This window comes from Bufo bufo, chromosome 4, assembly GCF_905171765.1.
Source record: "Bufo bufo chromosome 4, aBufBuf1.1, whole genome shotgun sequence".
NCBI lineage: Eukaryota > Metazoa > Chordata > Amphibia > Anura > Bufonidae > Bufo > Bufo bufo.
Window position 1 is genome coordinate 600,010,193 of NC_053392.1, and position 19,809 is coordinate 600,030,001.

Below are 19,809 nucleotides of genomic sequence, written 5' to 3' on the forward strand. Positions count from 1 at the left end.
TAGATACCCGTACAAAATTTCTCCTTTCGCAGGGTAGGAGACACTTTTCTGAATATGGCAATAAGTGTGGTAGACTCTTGGCCAGATCCTTACGCGAACAAAGGGCTAGGAACTACGTCCCACGCATTGCCCCACCACGGGGACCGGTGCTACACAACCCCGACTATCACAGAAGCTTTTTCCCACTTTTATCAGAACCTGTACAATCTTCCTCAGTCTAGTCAAGCGAGTCTGACCTTGGACTCCGCCATGAGTTCCTATTTAGCTAGGTCGGGTTTGCCCAAATTGCCAAGTGGGGCTCTTGAGAGTCTGAACAGCCCGTTCACCGCTGATGAGATTGAGGAGGCTCTGAAGTCGATGCAGCCTAGTAAGGCACCAGGCCCTGATGGCCTACCGGCCTCTTATTATAAGAGATTCCTCCCCTTCTGCGTACTCCCCTTACCAATGCCTTGAATAAAATATGCTCCGGAGTCCACCTCCCTAAGGATATGTCGCATGCGCACATCTTGCCAAGAGTCAACGCTCCAGCCTATGTCTCCTATCCACGGATGCCGAAAAGGCTTTTGATTGGGTGGGATGGCCCTGGTTATTTTCAGTACTTAACCATGTGGGTGTGGAGGGTTCTCTATTAGCATGGATCCGTTCCCTATACTCCTCTCCCTCGGCAGCCACAAAGGTTAACGGTGTCCTCTCGCCTCCCTTCGAGATCAGGAATGGCACGCGCCAGGGTTGTCCTCTATCCCCTTTAATTTTTATCCTCACTCTAGAACCACTTCTGAGGACTATCAGGAAAAACCCTGACATCTCGGGTTTGATTGTGGGAGGACAGGAGTTTAAGATAGCAGCCTACGCAGATGACCTGATGTTTATGATTACCAAACCTCGGATCACCTTTCCCAACCTAATTGAGGAATTCAAAGAATTCCATAACTTGTCCAATCTGAAAATTAACTTACAGAAGTCTGAAGCGCTTAATGTCTCCATTCCGTCCTCTCTTGAAGCCGAACTGGCGGGCTCCTTGCCTTTCCGCTGGACGACAGGTGCCATTAAATACCTGGGCACGATGATTCCCAAGGATCTACGGGAGCTGTTCTCAAGGAATTTTACCCCCCTCTTGAGTTGGATCAGTGAAGACCTCAAGAGGTGGTCCAAAGGCCTCTATATGTGGTTTGGCAGGTGTGCCATTTTTAAGATGAATGTCCTTCCACGCCTACTATACCTGTTCCAGACCCTCCCCATCCACATTCCGGGCAGTTTCTTTTCTACTGCACATCATGACCTCTTTAAATTTCTTTGGGCCGGGAAGAGTTCTAGACTGTCTAGATCCTTACTGCATGTGCCAAAGGAAAGGGGGGGTCTAGGGATCCCTGACCTAAGGAAGTATTACGCAGCCTCTATGTCTCAACGAGTGGTAGACTGGTGCCGACACACCCCGTTCAAACAATGGATCTCCATTGAGCAATTTTCATCCCGGACCCCTCTGGCCCTTCTGCCATGGACAGATAGGAAAGTTCCTAGTGTCCTCTCCTCTCATAGGCCCTACCCTGACTCAATTCTGTAAGTACCAACAGATCTCTACAATCTCCCCTACGCCTTCTCCGATGTTCCCTGTCCTGGGACATCCGGACTTCCCGGCGGGTAGCTCGGGGGGCCCGTTTGCACAATGGAGATTGGGCGGCAGGTGTCAGACAGCTGCACCACTTCCTTTCCTCTATCCCTTCCACTCAGGGGTTTGATAGGGCTCTCACTCCTTTTGAAAAGACATGCGTTGGTTTAGGTCTTTATCGTCACTCCCTCTCAGAATTATACAAGGCATTGGTAACGCCGGGGTCGGACTATCTCCCTTCTTACTCCGCCAAATGGGCACAGGACTTGCAGAAGGATATCTCCTCCGACCAGTGGCTTAAAATTCTCCAACTTGCTCATAAATCATCCATTGCCAGTAAATATCAGGAGGCCAGTTACAAATTGTTATCGAGATGGTACTATGTTCCAACCCGTCTTCAGAGAATGTTCCCGTCGGCATCTCCTCTATGCTGGCGATGCGACTCCCACCAAGGTTCGCTTCTACATATTTTCTGGCAATGTGACAAAATCAAACCTTTCTGAGAATCAATTCATAAGGCCCTGGCTTCCATCTTCTCCTTTCCGATTCCTAACATACCAGAGTTTTTTTTTACTTTTTCTTTCGGATGTACCGTTGAACCTATTTTGGCGATCCTGCTTGCGTCACCTGGTTATAGCAGCTAGGTCTTGTATCCCTGCGAAGTGGAAGTCTGTCTCTCCTCCCTCTATGGGAATGTGGATTCAGATTGTTGAAGAGATACGGAGAATGGAGGAACTCACAGCCTCTCTGAAAGGTGGTAACAGAGCTTTTGTCGCTACTTGGTCCCCTTGGTTCACTTTTCAAGACTCCTCGGAGTATCGGAACTTGCTGGCTTGATGGTGTCGTCTGGACACTCTCGTACGCTTCACTAACCCCCCCTGCTTCCTTACCCCTTTGTTCCCCAATTTTCCCAGTGTGTCTTTGTCCAGTGCTCCCTCCGTTCCTGTTGTTTGTCGAGTTTTTATTTTCATGCTGAGGCCACGTCATTTCTGGCCTTTTGAGTTTTGTTTGCTTCTTGTCAGATGAATCGAGGTGCTCTAATGTCATCGCAGGCTGCGTATCATACACAGACATATGTGTTTGTAATTGCTAGAGTGTTGTTGGATTGTGCTTCTTGATTATCTGTCGGCATGGCTCCGACCTTATTTTTCTAATGTATGTGAATCAACATGCAATAATTTTGTTTTTTTTTGCAAAATAGAAATAAAGAATATGAAAAAAAAAAAAAATGATATTTTTAAACAGGTATTTTTATACAACACCACGATTAAAAGGTTAAATGATTGGCCAGGCCAGATTCACAGTTTTTGTTTCTCTACAAAATCATGTAACAGCCCCAAATAGGGAAATGGATCCATGCCTATATAAACTGCCACATAACAAAGGAGACTTGACCACTGAGGAAGGAGTCCTGCTAACTCCGAAATGCGTCTGGTGTACACAAGTCTCTAAACTAAGAAGAAAAACCGCAGCATACCTCCAAATCTTGGGATTTGCAACAATATCCAAACATCTACAGCAAAAGAAACGAAAGTCCTGTTTTGTCTTGCACAAAAAGACACAAAGGTACGCCGGATTATAAAGCGGGTCTAATCACATATTGACCCCGGCGTTAAAGCGGACTGTTTCCTAGCTTAAAAACTGTTTTAAAGCTGATCGGAGGTAAGATCACATGTGCTGATGGGATGCCACGTTAAGCACAGAAAGACGAACACTCCATTGCTGACAAACAGTGAGTAACTTGTTGCAATTTATCACAGCAAGGTTGTAACTGTTAAAAGAGGTGAGGAACTATATACCGCAAACTAAGAGACTGTCTTATTCAGTAATTCATTATATTGAATAAACCGCAGGTATACCGCAGACCATTGGAAAACTGCACGCGCTATTTTGTTGGTTGAAACTTAAATTCTTGGATCCAGATATTGAATTTGAGACTGAGGCTTGCGATCCAACCACCAACTAATTCCATAGTGTGGCTTTGTGTGATATTATTTTAACCACTGTGTTTTATGTTATTTTAGTGTGATTAATTAGGTACCTTATTTGCTCTAATTGTTAAATAAACTATTTTAATATATTGGCTAGTGTTATATGTGAATCCAGATGTAGGTCTGCCCCCTTATCTTTCTGTATAATATTGTCAACATATGTTAATTATTCCTATTTGTTTGTCCCCTTCTCTTTTCCGCTCTGTCCCCTCACCCACAGGGTTTTCTTTATATGCGCACACTGCGCCTCAACCTTGCCATGTGGTTTCCGGCACATGACACGCAGCAGTTGCCTCCTGAGCCTGCGCGATCTGCCGTTTCCGCTATTTGGAACGCAGTACGCGCTGGCTCGGATGCACGCATGAGTGGACGTCTATTAGCTGCCATGCCGATCCTTCAAAAAAAAGTATCAAGCCTCCTCTCCTCCTCCTCCCTCCTCCCCCACGAGAGTGGGGGGTCACCATCTTAATGCTCCACATGAACGCCCATGACACAGGTGAAAATTATTATTATTGATTACTATGCATATATATATTAGTCTATGTGTCACTTAGGAACAGGCACCCCTGAGGAAGCCAGCAGAGCCTGGCGATACGCGTTGGGCTTGTTTCCTGACCACCACGCATACCCCCACTATGCTACCTTAATGATAAGTATTCTAGTTCTCCATTTGTTGTTGATGGATTTCATGCACTTTAAGGGGGGAGGATATGTTGCAATGTGAATAGTGATGGGTGCAGTAAAGTCCCGGGGAAGCATGAAAAAGGGGTGTTGTTTGCACCAGGAGGGTGTCACCAAGGGGCCCGGCCTTGGTGGAGTAAAGGCCCTAGATATAGGTGGCCACCAAGTTAGTTGGTGGACACCAAGATAGTTAGCTTAGCTGGCTCCAGCTAGTCCGGGGCGGGCTTTTACTGGGAACAGGCAATGTGTTGGGTGGGTGCCTGTTCCCCATGCTCCAGTCCGGGATTTTGGAATATGCCCATGTCCAGGGATGCTATTTAATCCTGTTGCTGGACTTGGGTGGGGCTCCCAGTCTAGGGGAAGGAGACAGCAGCTGTGCAAAGCGAAAGGAACAATCTAGAGGAATGCTTATTCAGCCTTGGGGGTGTGAGGTTGAGCAAGTATACCTTTGGGTCTAGGGGTATTTGAATACCAAAAAGAGAGTGGGCCACATTGCTCACCTCAACCCAGAACGGAGTGATGCCGGAGCCGGTGCACGTCTAGAACACATGGTATAAGAAGCCCACATCGTTCAAGCATCGCCAGCAGACCGATGGAATAGTGGGGGTTTATGGAGTGTAGGAGTGCAGGGGTATGGTACCAGTGAATTAACAGCTTATACAGGGTGGGCCATTTATATGGATACACCTTAATAAAAGGGGAATGGTTGGTGATATTAACTTCCTGTTTGTGGCACATTAGTATATGTGAGGGGGGAAACTTTTGAAGATGGGTGGTGACCATGGCGGTCATTTTGAAGTCGGCCATTTTGAATCCAACTTTTGTTTTTTCAATAGGAAGAGGGTCATGTGACACATCAAAATTATTGGGAATTTCACACGAAAAACAATGGTGTGCTTGGTTTTAACGTAACTTTATTCTTTCATGAGTTATTTACAAGTTTCTCTTTGTTTACAGCCATTGACATGTCGCCGAGGTTAACACGTGAGGAGCGGATAGAAATTGTGTTGATGTCTGGTGAACGCAGTAACCGGGTCATTGCAGCAGATTTCAATGCAAGACACTTTACGAAACCACCCATCTCCCATGCTACAGTTAGCAAACTGCTTGCTAAGTTTAGTGAAACTGGTTCAGTGTTGGATTTGCCAAAATGTGGACGCATGAAATCTGTCTGTAATGAAGAAACATCAGTGGCTGTCCTAGCTTCATTCAGCAAGAGCCCACAGCGTAGCACTCGCCTCATGTCACTGGAGAGTGGCATTAGTCGAACATCCCTTCGGCGGATATTAGCTACTCACAAATGGCACCCTTACAAACTCCAGCTACTGTAGCATCTCAACGAGGATGACCCAGATCGGAGCACTGAATTTTCAGAATGGGCAAACAAAAATTGGAACAGGACCCTCAGTTTACGTAGAAGATTTTGTTCAGTGATGAGGCAAACTTTTATGTGAATGGTGAAGTTAACAAACAAAACCACCGCTATTGGTCTGACACTAACCCACATTGGATAGATCCCTCCAAGACTGTTGGAATAAAAAAATTGATGGTATGGTGTGGTATATGGGGTACAAAGATAGTGGGGCCATTCTTCATCAATGGAAACTTCAAGGCCACTGGATATGCGAAATTGCTACATGATGATGTGTTTCCCTCTTTATGCACTGAAGCTGGCACGTTCCCTGAGTTTTTCCAGCAAGAGGGTGCACCACCACATTATGGGTGTCAGGTCCGAGCATTCCTAGATGAACAGTTTCCTGGAAAGTGGATTGGTCGTCGTGGGCCAGTTGAATGGCCCCCAAGGTCTCCCGATCTGACCCCCTTAGACTTTTATCTTTGGAGTCATCTGAAGGCAATTGTCTATGCTGTGAAGATACGAGATGTGCAGCACCTGAAACTACGGATACTGGAAGCCTGGTGTGTTTGGGGTCGTTGTCTTGTTGAAACACCCATTTCAAGGGCATTTCCTCTTCAGCATAAGGCAGCATGACCTCTTCAAGTATTCTGATGTATTCAAACTGATCCATGATCCCTGGTATGTGATAAATAGGCCCAACACCGTAGTATGAGAAACATCCCCATATCATACATAGTAACATAGTAACATAGTACATAAGGCCGAAAAAAGACATTTGTCCATCCAGTTCGGCCTGTCATCCTACAAGTTGATCCAGAGGAAGGCAAAAAAACCCTGTGAGGTAGAAGCCAATTTTCCTCACTTTAGGGGAATAAAAAATTCCTTCCCGACTCCAATCAGGCAATCAGAATAACTCCCTGGATCAACGACCCCTCTCTAGTAGCTATAGCCTGTAATATTATTACACTCCAGAAATACATCCAGGCCCCTCTTGAATTCCTTTATTGTACTCACCATCACCACCTCCTCAGGCAGAGAGTTCCATAGTCTCACTGCTCTTACCGTAAAGAACCCTTTTCTATGTTTGTGTACAAACCTTCTTTCCTCCAAACGCAGAGGATGTCCCCTCGTCACAGTCACAGTCCTGGGGATAAATAGATGATGGGATAGATCTCTGTACTGCCCCCTGATATATTTATACATAGTAATTAGATCTCCCCTCAGTCGTCTTTTTTCTAACGTGAATAACCCTAATTTTGATAATCTTTCAGGATACTGTAGTTGCCCCATTCCAGTTATTACTTTAGTTGCCCTCCTCTGGACCCTCTCCAGCTCTGCTATGTCTGCCTTGTTTACAGGAGCCCAGAACTGTACACAGTACTCCATGTGTGGTCTGACCAGTGATTTGTAAAGTAGTAGGAATATGTTCTCATCACGGGCATCTATGCCCCTTTTGATGCAACCCATTATCTTATTGGCCTTGGCAGCCGCTGCCTGACACTGTTTTTTGCAGCTTAGTTTGCTGTTTATTAAAATTCCTAGATCCTTTTCCATGTCAGTGTTACCGAGTGTTTTACCATTTAGTATGTACGGGTGACTTGCATTATTCCTTCCCATGTGCATAACTTTACATTTCTCAGTGTTAAACCTCATCTGCCACTTATCTGCCCAAGCCTCCAATCTATCCAGATCCCTCTGTAGTAGTATACTGTCCTCTTCAGTGTTAATTACTTTACACAGTTTAGTGTCATCTGCGAAAATTGATATTTTACTATGCAAGCCTTCTACAAGATCATTAATAAATATATTGAAGAGAATAGGGCCCAGTACTGACCCCTGAGGTACTCCACTAGTGACAGTGACCCAATCTGAGTATGTACCGTTAATAACCACCCTCTGTTTTCTATCATTGAGCCAGTTACTTACCCACTTACAGACGTTTTCTCCGAGTCCGAGCATTCTCATTTTATATACTAACCTTTTATGAGGTACAGTGTCAAATGCTTTGGAGAAGTCCAGATACACGACATCCATTGATTCGCCGCTGTCAAGTCTAGTACTTACCTCCTCATAGAAACTGATTAAATTAGTTTGACATGACCGATCCCTCACGAAGCCATGCTGATATGGCGTTATTTGCTTATTTCCGATAAGATGCTCTAACATAGCATCTCTCAGAAAACCTTCAAACAGTTTACCCACAACAGATGTTAAACTTACCGGCCTATAGTTTCCAGGCTCTGTTTTTGGACCCTTTTTGAATATTGGCACCACATTTGCCATGCGCCAATCCTGTGGGACATTCCCTGTCAGTACAGAGTCCGCAAATATCAGAAATAAGGGTCTGGCTATGACATTACTTAATTCCCTTAGGATACGGGGGTGTATGCCATCCGGTCCTGGCGATTTGTCTATTTTGATTTTTTTAAGTCGCTGTTGTACTTCTTCCTGGGTCAGACAGGACACTTTTAATGGCGAATTTATTTCAGCATTCAGCATTTCATCTGACAGTTTATTTTCCTCAGTGAATACACTGGAGAAAAAAATATTTAACAGCTTTGCTTTCTCCTCGTCGCTCTCTGCGACTCCCCCCTCATTACTCTTTAAAGGGCCGACACCTTCAGATTTATACTTTTTAACATTTATATAATTGAAGAACATTTTAGGGTTAGTTTTACTCTGTTTGGCAATTAATCTCTCGGTCTCTAGTTTGGCCGCTTTTATTTGTTTTTTACATGTTCTGTTTTTTTCCTTATAGTTTTTCAGTGCTTCCGTGCTACCCTCCTGTTTTAGGGTTTTATATGCTTTCTTTTTGTCATTTATTGCTTTCTTTACAGTTCTGTTTATCCACATTGGTTTCTTTTTGTTCCTTAACCTTTTATTCCCATACGGTATGTACCTCTCACAATGAGATTTTAGGATGTTTTTAAAGATATCCCATTTTTTGGCTGTATTTTTATTTTTGAGGACTTTGTCCCAGTTAGTTAGGCCTATGGCCTCTCTTAGTTGGCTAAATTTAGCTTTTTTGAAGTTTGGTATTTTTGTTTCTCCCTGTAGAAACGCTCTTTTGAATGATAATTGGAAGGTTATTACTTTATGGTCACTATTTCCCAGGTGTCCCCCAACCTGCACGTCTGTTGTTCTGTCAGGTCTATTGGTTAATATTAAGTCCAGTATGGCCGTCCCTCTAGTCGGGTCCTGAACCAGTTGGGAGAGATAATGGTCTTTGGTTATTGCCAAGAATCTGTTTCCTTTATGAGATATACAAGTTTCAGTTTCCCAGTCTATATCTGGGTAGTTGAAGTCCCCCATAATAACCACCTCATTATGATTTGCCGCCTTGTCTATCTCGTTTAGTAGTAGATTTTCTGTGGACTCTGGTATATTAGGTGGTTTATAGTAGACTCCTATTAGTAATTTATTGTTGTTTTTAGCTCCATGTATCTCTACCCACAGTGACTCCACATGTTCATGTCCCTCACTTATATCTTCACGGAGTGTGGGCTTTAGACAAGATTTTACATAAAGGCAGACCCCTCCACCTCTCCGGTTTTGACGATCCTTTCTGAACAGACTGTAACCTTGTACATTAACTGCCCAGTCATAGCTATCATCCAGCCATGTCTCAGTTATTCCCACTATGTCATAGTCCTCCTCACACATCACTAATTCCAGTTCACCAGTTTTATTAGTCAGACTTCTGGCATTAGTATACATACATATGAGAGGTTTATGTATATTTTTTACCCTACACCTTTCCTTCTGAACTGTTCTTGTCCCTCCTTCCATTTCTCCCCCAGTCCCACTACCTTGCCCCCGGTCTCTATCTGCACTATCTTCCCCTTCTATAGTGTAATTACCCTCCCCCCCAGTCCCTAGTTTAAACACTCCTCCAACCTTCTAGCCATCTTCTTCCCCAACACAGCTGCTCCTTCCCCATTGAGGTGCAGCCCGTCCCTACGATAGAGGCTGTAGCCGACAGCGAAGTCGGCCCAGTTCTCCAGGAACCCAAACCCCTCCATCCTACACCAGTTCTTGAGCCACTTGTTAATTTCCCTAATCTCCCGCTGCCTTTCTTGTGTGGCCCGTGGTACCGGTAGTATTTCGGAAAATACTACCTTTGAGGTCCTTCCCCTAAGCTTTTGCCCTAAATCCCTGAAATCATTTTTAAGGACTCTCCACCTACTATGATGCTTTCTCCACCATGCTTCACTGTCTTCACAGTGTACTGTGGCTTGAATTCAGTGTTTGGGGGTCGTCTCCAGCCACTAGACCCAAAAAGAACAATCTTACTTTCATCAGTCCACAAAATGTCTCTTTAGGCAAGTCAATGTGCTCTTTGGTAAATTGTAACCTCTTCAGCAAATGTCTTTTTTTCAACAGTGGGACTTTGCGGGTGCTTCTTGCAGATAGCTTGGCTTCACATAGGTGTCTTCTAATTGTAACAGTACTCACAGGTAACTTTAGACCTTCTTTGATCTTCCTGGAGCTGAATGTTGGCTGAGTCCTTGCCATTTTGGCTATTCTTCTATCCATTTGAATGATAGTTTTTTGCTTTCTTCCACGTCTTTCAGGTTTTGGTTGCCATTTTAAAGCATTTGCGATCATTTTAGCTGAGCAGCGTATCATTTTCTGCACTTCATTATATGTTTTCCCCTCTCCAATCAACTTTTTAATCAAGGTACGCTGTTCTTCTGAACAATGTCTGGAACGAGCCATTTTCCTCTGAATTTCAGAGAGGAATTCACTGTAACCAGCATGTGTTTGCTGCCTTTCTTCCTTAAATAAGGGCAATAATTGCCACCTGTTTTTCAAAGAATGAACGACCTCACTAATTGAACTCCACACTGCTATTATTTTGAACATGCCCCTTTCAATTAGTGATTCAATTACACAAAATCAGCAGCATGCATGGCATGACTGTTGGGTCTGTTGGGTTTCTATTACTCTACTACACCTGCTAGTAAATTATTTGCCATGTAGAAATATAATTTCTACCAAAATCAGTGATTGATCAGGTTAGTGATGTTTGCTATTTCGAACACAACTGTATGTGTGATGGGGGGTTTCTCCCTCTGCGGATACGGCCAAAAGTCGATAAATGAGAGAGATCAGGCCCCTTGTCCCTGTGCCCTGTCGACACAAACGCTCAAATGGGATGGGAAGTGACACCTTAAGCGACCCGAACATGGAGCTCACAAAACGACGGATCTGGAGATAATAAAATCTCTCAGTCGTCGGTAAGTTTGATTGGTCTTGGAGTTGTGCAAATGATTTTAACATAAGATCGCTATAGTCGACAATATCCGCTAGGCGGAAGAGACCCAACAACGACCAGACATGGACCATAGGAGCACTCAGGCTGGAGGGAATTGCTGGGTTGAGAAGGAAAGAGGTCATAGAAGAATGTTGAGAAGCTAAAGCGAATTGCACGTGACAGGTGCCCCATATGTGTTTAGTAAAGGCCGTAGGCCCCAAAAGGGTAGTGTAAGAGGTGACGAGAGCCTGCTGCCACAACAGGGCGTTCGGATGGGCCGAAGCCATCCAGAGTTTTTCAATCTCCACCCATTTGGTGTAAGCCTGTTGGGACGCCCAAAAAGGGAACACACGTAGATGGGAAGCCCAATAGTAATGGGTGATATTAGGGATCGATAGGCCACCTTTATTTGCGGCTGTGAGTATGACCTTGCGGGGAATGCGATGGCGTTTACCTTGCCATCTAAAATTAAAAATCGCCTGTTGAAGGGTACGTAGTTCTGACAAGGGGACTCTAACTGGAAGGGTCTCAAAGTAATACAATAGTTTTGGGAGGAGTGACATTTTCACCGCTGCTACGCGGCCTAGTATCGACATATATAAGGGCTTCCATTTTACAAGAAGAGGGGAGGGAAGTTGTTTGAGTACAGTGAAGTGTATGTGGGGGTGATATGGACCCCTAAATATTTCAGTTTGGTGTCGGACCATCGATATGAGAAATTGCTTTGGAGTAGAGTTAGAACCTATGCGGGAATAAGGACCGGTAGGGCCTCTGTCTTGGAAGTGTTAATATTATAACCTGAGAGGTCACCATAGTGGGTTAGGGCCTTATGCAGATTAGGTAACGAGACGTGGGGGTTGGTTAAGGTGAGGAGAACGTCATCTGTGTCCGGAGAAATCTTGAATTCCTTATCTCGCACTTTAAGTCCCTGGACCTCAGTATTCAATCGGATGTGGGCCGCGAGAGGTTCGATGCATAGGGTGAATATAAGAGGCGAAAGCGGGCAGCCCTGACGAGTGCCGTTGGAGATGTTGAATGGGGTAGAGGAGCTAAGGGGTAGTTTAGTGGAATAAAGGTTGAGAAAAGCGTGTAGAAAGGGCCCCGTGATAGAGTTGAGAGTTTCAAACAAAAAGACCAATCTAGCCGATCGAAAGCATTTTCTGCATCAAGGCTCAAAATAACTGTGGGGGTCAGGGTGCGCGTTGCTATGTCAATTAAATTATCAACCCGGCGAGTGTTATCTCCAACTTGACGGTAGGGAATGAACCCAACTTGGTCTTTGTGTACCAGGCTGGGGAGCCATACATTGAAGCGGGCGGCCAGGATACGAGTGAAGATCTTAAGGTCTGCATTAAGAAGGGCTATCGGTCTATGATTAGCGCAGTCCTGAGGATCCTCACCCGCCTTGGGAATGACCACAATATGAGATGTCAGCATGGACGGTGGGATTGGAGAGTCTTGCAGGAAAGAGTTGAACAAGGCCAGGAGATGGGAGGAAAGCTCTGGGAGAAGCGTTTTGTAGTATAGGTCTGTGAACCCATCAGGTCCTGGGGATTTGCCTGTTGGGAGGGCTTTGATCACTTCTCCTAGTTCTTTGGTTGATATGGGGACATTCAGGGAGGTGACCGCCTCAGGGGTAAGTTTAGGTAATTTACAAGAGGATAGATAACTTCAGATACGAAGTATAGGGGATGTATGCGTACTTTTGTCAGTGAGGTTATAAAGCTTAGAATAATAGTCGCGAAAACATTGGGCAATCGCATCAGGGTGATATTGGGGACAGCCAGCAGAGTCTTTCACTGCTTGTGGGGTGCGTTTGGTGACTGTATCTCGTAATTGATGGGCTAGTATAGTGTGTGCTTTATTACCTTTCTCATAAAATTTCTGCTTTGAGTAGAGCATCATACGTTCCACATTGTGCATTGCAATATCCTTTAATTTCGCTCGGGCCTCCACAAGGTCTCGGAGAAGGGAGAGGCTCGGTCAGTCGGGACTGTAGAGACTAAATTTTTGCTGTGAGTTCCCGGACTCTAAGTGTTCTGTTCTTTTTGAGTCATGATGCCAATGCAACACATTGGCCCCTGACTACGGCCTTGTGGGCCTCCCAGAGCATAGCTTGGGATGAGGCCGAACCAGCCTTTTCTCCAAAGAACGTGCGGATGTACCCTGCAATGTCCTCTCGAGTGAGCAGCAATTTCAATAGAGAATTGTTTAAGCGCCAGTAACAGGAGCGTTGTGGCTTAAGTTGGGAGGAAAGGGTGAGGGTGACCGGGGCGTGATCCGACCAGGAGATAGGCCCGATGGAGACATCGCTCATAATCTTGAGGGTCATAGCATTGCCCAAAAAATAGTCTATCCGGGTGTGCAATTTATCAAGGGGAGAGTAGAAAGTGAATGTTCTACTTGTGGGGTTGTCTACCCTCCATAGGTCATAGAGGGCGTATCTCCTGATCACAGCACAAAAATCCCAGGCCAGGCGTACCTGGGTCAAAGGTGGGGGGGCAGAGAGGAGGGACTGCCAGTCTGCGATTTCGTAAAAAAGCATATTAAAGTCCCCGCCCAAAATCCACGCGGCCGGTGATAGTCCTTGAAGTTTACTGAGGACCCGACGCACAAACTGAAGTTGGGAGGTATTAGGGGCGTATACAGTACAAAGAATGATAGGGCAGCCCTGATATGATCCTTCTAAAATGACATAGCAGCCTGCTGGGTCTAAGTGGGAGGAGGTTATGGAAATGGGGCAGGCGGCCGATAATAGTATGGCTACACCTGCTTTTCTGCGACTATGGCTGGCTACGTAGGTATGTGGATAGTGGTGTTTGGCAAAAGCAAAGGAACCCGTCTGGTCGAAGTGGGTCTCCTGGAGGAAGGCCACGTCTGCCCTCAGATTGCGGAGTTCTGGGAGAACTAAGCGTCTCTTGGTATTGGAGCCCAGCCCCTTAACGTTCAAGGTGACACACCTGACCATTGTAGTGATGAAGGGTAACAATGTGTCTTACACGCCTCGTAGGTAGGGGCTGTGCACCTGGAGATATTCACGGTGGAGAAGGAGCTTTCTCTAATCCGTACCCTGTGGGGTAAAATAAAAGAGGAAGGGGGTTCTAGGAACAATAGGGAGTGGGGAGACGCAGACACCACAATACTACACAAAAGAAAAACAAGGAAACCAGTCAAGAGACTTTATTTGTATAAGTAAAAAACTAATCAATAAGACTGGTCTGTGGAGGGACCAACCCAGCCGGACCTAAAGTCCGCAGGGTGGACTTACTGAGCCCAACTGTCTGGGGACCGAACAAGTCACGTCCCAGGAGGGTGGGGGGGAGAGGACCTGAACAGAACCAGCAGGTCAACAACAATAATAAGAAAATACCAGATGTGAGCAACACACGGCTGTAACGCCACCATTACGTAATTCCGGGCCCTGAGCAAAATATGAGTATATTAAGAGCCCTAAAGTAAAGGGTAAACAAACAGTGAATAATCAGGTACAGAGGAGGGTCCCTCAGCGATGAGGAGTGGCTCCCCTGATTTCTAGGGATGCCAGTCTGGATGCAGGAGGTGTTCTTCTAGGATCAGCAGACCCCACAACGGGTGAAGGTAGTTGGCGTCGCTTGGGTCCACTTGTATCCTGCCAAACCAGAGGAGTAGACCGGAGGGAGGTAATGAGCTCCCAGTCAGATAGGTTAGGTACTGGTATGTCCAGCGCAGCACAAAATGGATGAAGGTCAGCATGAGTGCGCAATATCACTGTGCGGCCATTCATCCGGGCGTTTAAGGTGAAAGGAAACCCCCAACTGTATGGGATTTGGGTGTCTCTCAGGGCGTCCAGTAAAGGGCGAAGGTGTCAACGCTTTGCAGCGTGATCCATGGCAGGTCTTGAAAAAGCTGAACCCGGGCCCCATGAAAGTCCAGGATTCGAGAGTTTCTGACTTTCGCCATTATTGCCTCTTTCCAGGTGAAATCATGAACACAGCATATAATGTCCCTGGGATGGGGGGTGGACCCTTTGGGTCGGAGGGCTCTGTCCAACTTAGTGTGCGGGACGGGGGTCCCCCATAATTTTGTTGAAGTGCTCGTCCAGGATTCCCTGTATATCCTCCTCCCCTACGGATTCTGGGAGGCCACGGTCCCTGATTTTATTCCTCCATCCACGGTTATCTAGGTCTTCTACGTGACACTGTCACTCGCGGAGACCTGCATTCTGTGAGGACACCGAGGTATGGAGTTGGGACACATAGGACCGTGTAGATTCGTGTTCCTTCTCAAGGGATTCCACCCGGGCGGCAATAGAGTGCAGATCGCGTCTGACTGCTGAAATTTCGGAGCGGCATTTGGCGGTGACCTCATTGACCAGGGCTTGGAAGTCCCCTTTAGTGGGCAGTTGGGAGAGTATGGGAGCCCAGTCCACATGGGAGGGGCCGCTGGGGGATTCGCGGCCAGAATGTGGAGAAAGAGCCGGGGTAGGTGCAGCATACCGCTGCATAGAGGGGGTAGCTCCTATGTCATCCTCCAGTTTTGCAGGGAGGAAAGGGTGACAGAGGGCTCTGCCAAGGTGATATATGCCTCCAGGGGTCCCCTTCTGTTGGGAAAAAGAGCCGGGGTGAGGGTGTTTGCTGGGGTCTGGGGAATGCAATTGTGCACAGACCTGGGGGAGGGGCTCCCCGGACTCCTCCGGCTCAGCATGTGCGGGCGCCATCTTGGATGCTGAAAATCCCAGCTGGGCCTAGGTCGCAGGTGGCATTGAAGAGGCCCTATGCTGGGAAGCCTGTCCGGGACCCGCATCCAGCGCTGTTGTCCGGTCTGTAGGAGGATCGCGGTCCCCTGGGGTCCTGCAGCACTGTGGGAGCGCGGCGGTAAGGGCCGTCGGGCCTGTCAGGAGAAGCGGTGGAGCGCAGGACGAAATCCTGAAGGGTGCCCCGACGTGGTAAGTCCGCTGGGGGGTAGGGCCCCTTGTGAGGGCTTCTTGGGTAGTTTTTTACCGATAAGGAGGGCAATGTAGCAGGCTCAGGGCGGCTGAAGTAGCGGCTTGGTGGCGGAGCTCAGCGCTTATACATCCTGCTCCATGCGCTGCTAGGCCACGTCCCCCGTGAACGATGCTTTAGGCGAGTCAGGGATATACTTTGTTTAGTTAGAGCCCAGCCGGGCAGGTGTTTATTTTGTATGATTTATGTTTGTTTTGCTAAGGTGCCAAATAAAAGCGATGTTTGGACCTTAAACTTGGTGTCTGGCAAAGATACTTGTGTGAATGACCCCCGGAGAAGAGCTAACCCCTCACAGATACCACACAGTACTAATGCCCACCTTGTGGCCCCTTTATTGTACTTTTGCCCACCATGTGGCCCTTTCAGTAAATTTATTTGTGTGTAACCAGTGATGGCCAGTTCGCCCGCGAACATGTGCGAGCTGCCATCTTAACTGACAAGTCCGGCGCGGCACAGGTAAGTCCTTACCTGTCTGTGCGCGAGCCGGTCTGAAATGAAATGCGGTCTCCGGGTGCAGGCAGTTCCGAGAACAGCCCGATGAAGGCCCCCGGAGGCTGTTCTTGGAACTGCCTGCTCCCGGAGACCACATTTCATTTCAGACCGGCTCGTGCACAGGCACAGGTAAGGACTTACCTGTGCCTCGCCGGACTTGTCAGTTAAGATGGCACCTCACACGTGTTCGCGGGCGAACAGGCCATAACTGTGTGTAACCAGCAGTTATGGTTGCGTTCATGACCACGTTTAAGTATAAAAAAAGTTTTTTTCGCAAAGCTGGTGTTTGAGTTAATTTCCTCGTTTGTCCTCATGGCAAAACCAAAACAGCCTTTTGTGGCTGAAATGTTGATGGTTTTAAAAAGGTTGTGCGCCTTTTTTGTTTTTGGCAGCCCCCTCTTCTAAGCAGACCTGCAAAGGGGAGCACACTTACTCGGTACTGGGTCCCGACTCTTTTACTCTCTGGCCTTAGCTGCCTTGCTCAGGTCCCCCGCTGCCAAAAGCCACTTTGCAGCAAATTGCTAGCCATAACATTGATCTGCTCATCTTACATCATGTGCCCAATTGCCATGATGCAAGGGCAGCAGGTCACCACTGCAGCCAGCAGTGGGTTCAAAGTTTATAATGACAGCGGGGACCCGAGCAAGGCAGCTGGTGCGTCGGTACGTTTCCCTATGCAGATCTGCCTGGAAAGTTCAAACGATTCCGCTGCCGTGCACTGATTCCTCTCGTGAGTACTGCACGCTTTGGTGAAAGAACTTCCCAAGTCAAACACTGAACATTTGGAGTGGTGCATGGGAATCAAACTGTGAATTGTAAAACATTTTTCTTAGCAAAGCTAAATATAGCGATGAGATGGATGGAAGGAGACTCCCTCGCTTGGCTCGGTGGTGTAATATTGTTAATATTAAAGGATCATTTTCAAAAACAAAAATTGGTAATTTACTTACAGCGATATGCCAGATTTTGGAGTAAAGAAAGTCAAGACAATACTTTATCACTCAGACATTTTTTCACTCTCCTCGTCACTAGGGCATGGCCGGGCTGGCAAGTTGGCCCTGGCACATTCACAAACATTTACACTAATTTCAGGTGTAAAAGTTGTTTAAAATTTACTCCACTCAGAGAGTGGAATAGAATTTCACTTCAGACGCACACTGCCAGAGTATACGCCTAAGTTAGGTGATGAAGTGTATGTTTTGTGATAAATTAGGCACATCCTTCGGCAGTGTAGCGGCTATCAAAACCAGAGTAAAAACTCTCTTTGATAAATGACCCTCAAAGTGTCCTAAAAAATTCCACAACGTCCTGGATCCATGGTGGAAGTCTCCCCTCACAATTTGCACACACAGTGACCACCAACTCTTCCTTAACTCGGAAGGTTCTGGGGGAATCATGTGACGGATGCCCTGATTACAGCGCAGGGTAATTTAACGTATTTTTCGCTTTTTAAGATGCACTTTTTTCCCTCAAAAGTGGAGGGAAAAAGTCAGTGCGTCTTATAAACGAAAGGTGACCCCAAATGTGCAGGCTGCAGCAGCTCAGGAGCTCTCACTAACGGCTCCTGAGCTGCCATGAAACTGTGGGAGGACGGACGGGACTTGGAGGGAGGGAGGGCAGGTGGGACTTAGCGTAGGCTGGCAGCACAAGTTCGCTTTTAGTGAAGCCTCCAGCCTGCGCATACATCGCTGCACTAAGCAGCACCTGACAGTTGGGCGGACTGGCGGCTTCACTAAATGCTAAATGATGCCGGCAGCCGCGCTTCCAGTCATTACATTCACTATCGTTGGGCGGACTGGCGGCTTCTCTGTATGTGCTGTACTGCCACCAGATCGCACGTCCTTCACTCAAAGCAGCAGGAGGATACCCTTCTCCTCTGTGCTGGCTGGCCATCCAGCTGATTGCCGATGAGCGCGTCCTGCTCCCCCGCCTCCCCTCCACCAATCAACTGCCTACATTTCTCCCGCATTTTGAGTTCTCCCCTGTCCTGGTACAGTAGATTGCTGCCTAAGTCCCTTGGTGACGACAGCTCAGGGGCAATATACGGTACCCTAATAAAAAAAATGTGTGCCAAATATGACTATAACCCCCATCATCCATAGGAATCTACCCATGTACTGCAGTATATGAGTGGATTCCTATGGATGAGGGGGGTTATAGTCATATTTAATATAGACATGTCAACGACAGAACAGTCCCTGGACAGTGTTCATTTTAAATATGACTATAACCCCCCTCATCCATAGGAATCCACCCATATACTGCACTATATAGGTGGATTCCTATGGATGAGGGGGGGTTATACGGTAGTCATATCAGTTCCCGAAAGCTAATACTGGTACAGTCCCTGGACAGTGTTCATATTTAATGTGACTATAACTCCCCTCATCCTTAAGAATACACCAATGTACAGTACATCAGTGTATTCTTTAAGATGATGGGGGTTATAATCAAATTACAGTATCATCCACAGATTCCCCATTAGTTCAAAACTCACCAAAACAACACCATCTGGTTAAAAATATTTTATTTTCTTAATTTCCTTCTAAAAAACCTAGGTGCGTCTTATAAAGCGAAAAATACGGTACTTTGTTTCACACAGTACTTCACTTAACATTACTCAGGACCTGAGCGCATGCATTACATTTAGTGGACTCTAGGGCTCATTCACACGAATGTATGGTTGCCGTGACCCTGTTGCGGACTGCAAATAGCGGTCTGCAAAACATGGGTACTGGCTGTGTGAAGTCGATATGGTGGTGCGGACCCATTGACTTGAATAGGTCCGAGATCCGCAAAATAAATTAAAAGATAGGACATGTCCAATCTTTTACGATGTGGAAGCACATACCCCCAAAGTCTTTGGACGAGCTTCTGAGTGTTTCCGTGGGCTTCCAATCAGTGACTCTGCTCCGCAGAAAATAGGACACGTCCTATCTTTTGACGTATTTTACGGATTGCATGCCCATTCAAGTCAATGGGTCTGCATCTGTGATATAGAGTTCACAAGGCCGGTGCCATTGTTTTGCAGACCCGCTATTTGCTGTCCACAACAGGGGCACGGCGACCATATGGTCGTGTGAATGAGCCCTTAAAAAAAGTACTGAAGGCAAAGATAAAATCTTCACATATTTGGTATTGCAACATCCATAATGACTTGTACTATACAAATTATCATGTCATTTATTCCTTACAGAGAACGCTGAAAAAAAAATGCCACTATATGTACCCCAAAATAAAACTAATGAAAACTACAAGTCATCCCGCAAAAATCAAGCCTTCACACAACTCCATGGAAAAAAAAAAAAAAGTTGTGTATCTTGGGATTTGGTGATGCAAAAACATTTTCTACTTTAAAAAAAAATTAAGGTTTTTATTGTGCAACAGTAGTAAAGCTTTTTAAAAAACTATGCATTTGGTATCACTATAATCAAATAATGAAT

The 19,809-nt window shown here is 46.3% G+C and overlaps 1 protein-coding gene across 1 annotated transcript in view; it reads right to left on the reverse strand.

Moving 5' to 3' along the window:
• Positions 1-19,809, reverse strand: part of LOC120999331 (gastrula zinc finger protein XlCGF26.1-like) — a 1,147,325-nt gene that overhangs the window by 1,063,348 nt on the left and 64,168 nt on the right. The gene's annotated exons all lie outside the window — the stretch shown is intronic.